The sequence below is a fragment of the Sinocyclocheilus rhinocerous genome, unplaced genomic scaffold (assembly GCF_001515625.1).
Source record: "Sinocyclocheilus rhinocerous isolate Xijiao unplaced genomic scaffold, SAMN03320098_v1.1 scaffold562, whole genome shotgun sequence".
Classification (NCBI taxonomy): domain Eukaryota; kingdom Metazoa; phylum Chordata; class Actinopteri; order Cypriniformes; family Cyprinidae; genus Sinocyclocheilus; species Sinocyclocheilus rhinocerous.
The window spans coordinates 882,304-885,860 of record NW_015641608.1 but is presented as its reverse complement, the minus strand read 5'-3'; positions in this window follow the sequence as shown (position 1 = coordinate 885,860).

Genomic DNA, 3,557 nt, shown 5'->3' with positions numbered 1-3,557 from the left:
CATCTCTGACGTCTTTTTGACATCCAGTTTGACATGATTGTCATGACTGTCAGTAGTAAAAGAGTCTGCCTTGAGTGTAAATCGGTTATTTTCCTATCAACTATTCTGCAGGCCATTCCACTGGTAAATTCATATAGTTTGGAAACTATATGTATAAGCAGCAATAACTCAGCATTGTAACATTGACAGCATGATCATGTTGCTGCGCAAGCCAAAAACAAGCTACCTATTGCATGTTGCGTTCAGGATAGAATTTTGTCAGTTGGCAGCTGAAACTGTTTTATGTTTAAATAGACCAAATTAAGGCGCATTTCAGTTCACTGTCAGGAAAGATGTTGAGACACGTAGAGGCAATTCATCACAGTTCATCGTTTACTTTAAACACTCAGTGAAATTTTGGTTACATAGCAGTATTATATTATTGGCTTGTGTTGTGTTTTTCCTTCCAACCAGGAAGTGTAATTTGGGACAGCAAAATGATCCAGTCAAGCAGTAATTCAAGCTTGAGGCATCAAACTTTTAGACAGTGTTTCTTTTAGGGATCACATTAGACAGCTTCTTCCACTTCTCCCTTGTGTTTTAAGGAAAATATTTGGTAAAGAATACTTATTTGTATGGCACAGACGTAGCTTGTTTCAACACAATTCGAAATGTTTCATTTTACATCGTTTTACGCATGATGTGGTTACGTAATGGTGGACTGTAGAAGATCAGTAGCTTCTGTAGCATCGGTTCTGTTCTTTATTCCAGAGTGATTCCACATTTTATCCTTCATGAAACTGGAAGCTTCGTAGCGAGTAGTGTTCTTTTGTACATTTGTAAATGTTTTGCTGGCTTTTCCGTGTTACGTCCGATTTTGTGCATAAAGAGTAAGGTAGGATTCGGTAGTTATGTCGTCGCTCTGCTTTCTCGTGTTTGCGGAAATCGCGGGTTATCATTTCCTACAGACTTGACTCAGTTACTCTGACTTCTACTTACCACACCAACTGTTGTGCCTGAAATGTTTTCTCTGCTCTTTAGCCAATGAGAATCGTGCTGTTGAAGGTTGAGCCAATAGAAAGCTGCCGCTGCTGTGTAGAAATGGGTGCCAATGGCTTCTTGCTCTCTGTAGGAGTAGCCAATGAAGGATCTGCCAATAGAAGGGTAGCTTTCAGATGGAGGACAAAAAGAGCGGCTTTCTGTTACTTAGATGAACCAATAGGATTCTCATTCCACTGCCAAAGGGAAAAGGGCAGAGTTTTGGTCTGAGCTACGTACTGAGCGCTTCAGTCGACACCAACCGCAGAACATCAGTAGTCCGGGCACTCAGTCGGTAGCTCATTTCCCAGGTCTCCCTCTGTTCTTTGTGTCCAGCTGCTTCCTCCGGCGGATGTCTCACTTCCACAAAGTCTCAGCCGGGGAGATCCAACTCAGCCCGTCTCCCATCTCCACCACTCCCCTCCTCCTCCTCGCCACACTGGAACATTGTTCCTGATGGCACTGGCTTTCGCTTCCATTTGCGCTGATGTGTTTTGCGTGTCTGTGGGAGCGTGTATGAATGTGTAAATGCAGGTCATTTGCTGTTAAAATACCAGAGCACTGATGGGTTCCTCTTGTAGAACGACTGTAGTTAATGAACTTCAGATTGTTTGAATTATACTGCTGAAGCAATCGATGTTCAGCCGCTACATCCATTCCATCACTGTTTGCTCTTTTCTTATATGTAAATAATATATATATATAAATCATAATGTTGCTTCTTGTTTTGTTATCACGGTACGTTCTCTCATGTGCTGAAAAGATTTTTGTATGTTACAGTTTGTCATTTCCAGTTTATGTAACTTGACGTGATCATCTTCTGCCGTTATTTTGCCTCTTGATTCATTTATTCATAAGTGCAGTTTTCAGACACAGGTACAGTTGGATATATATTTAATCCATTTACGTTATATTCAGCGTTGCTTGTCATTTCAGTATTTTTAGTGATTGTATGACCGATGACTGGAAGAACATATGTGAAAACTAAATGCAGACGGTCCAGGAATTCCATTTGTGACTGCATAGTCACTTAACAGTTCTCATACACATTTTTTTTTTTTTTGGCCCCTGAAAAGATTGTTTGTTTAATGTATTTTATTGTATATTTATTTTACAGTTTTCATTTTGAAAACAAATGTGCAAATTCTGTGTGTAGCTCTTGTTACTTCAATATGTAAATAAATAACTGAAACCATGAATCTTGGAATGATTAAGATTATTAGCTTCAAGGTTTTTTATTGCCATCTGGAGCAAAATTATTGGTGTTCTTCAAAAAATAAATAAACGAGAAAGTAAGAAAGGTTAAAGAGCGCTTTGAGGCATCACTTTGAAAACAAAATGAATGTTCAGAAAAGAAAAAAAAAACAATACAGATTGATAAAGGTATTTTTGACATGAAAAAAAGCTGCAAAGGTGTCCATAGAAAAGTAAAATTGATATTCTTTCTATTTTTGGAATGAGAAATTATCATATTTGACAAAGCAATTTTCAGTAAAATTAAATAAATTAAGTAAATTCATGCTATTAAAAGAATGTCCCTGTCGGTCTGTATCTAATACGTGCACCAAATGATTTGGGGCCATATTGTCAGCCATCTGTAGGTGCATGCAGTACAGTTTCTGCAGACTGCAGCAAATGCAACAATGCTGTGTCTCATTTATGATTATGCCCAATGGGCTGTAAATGACGTTAAAAACATGCTGTCTGAGACATCTGAGTGAGATAGGGACTGTGATTTTGGCTTTGATGCAACTCTGGACATCTGTTTTTAATGGGTCACAGACATGAACCCTCATTGCAAGAAGTTTTTTCCTTCGAGTACTTCAGTTAAATTGTTTATTTGGAGTCCTTAACAGTAGGTTGAAGTGTTTTGTGTATATTTTGGAAGCTCTTAGATGGTACTTGCGTTCAGAGGTGTCCTGCTGTAGACATCTTACAGCATGTGAATCTCCCAGCACAGACAGAGTTTATTGTTCACACATCTGATAAGACGCAAAGGATTTCCCACTATTGAAGATGACCAAAAATACATGCAGTGAGTCAGCAGCACCTGAGGACTTCACTCACTGGTCAAAAGAAAGACAGCGAGGGAATAAAAGAATAAAGTTTTACAACACACTACAGTTTTGTTGCAAGACAAGAAACACCTGCAGTGAACTCCAGATGTTGAAGAAGTAATAATATGTAAGCTACTTAAAGCTGAAGTGTGTAATTTCCATTGGTGCCATGAAAGTGAAAAACTAAAATAATGACTGGTTTCAAACAGGTTTCTAAGACAAGCAGACATCCTTATTTACTTACTGCCCCTTTAATTCTATGACACACATATACCCACTGTATTTCTTCAAATGGTGGAGGGAAAAAATTCATTCTAGCTAGAAATACATATCAAAATAAAAAAAAATCTTTTAGTGTTTTTCCATGTTGCTGTAATAGTACTTTGTGTGCCCTTCAGTCAAAGTGGTTTCTCTAATGAGCGTCCCCTTCCTGTGGTTTTTGTGGTGTTGATGACAGTTTGACCTGTTCAATGTGCTCAGAAC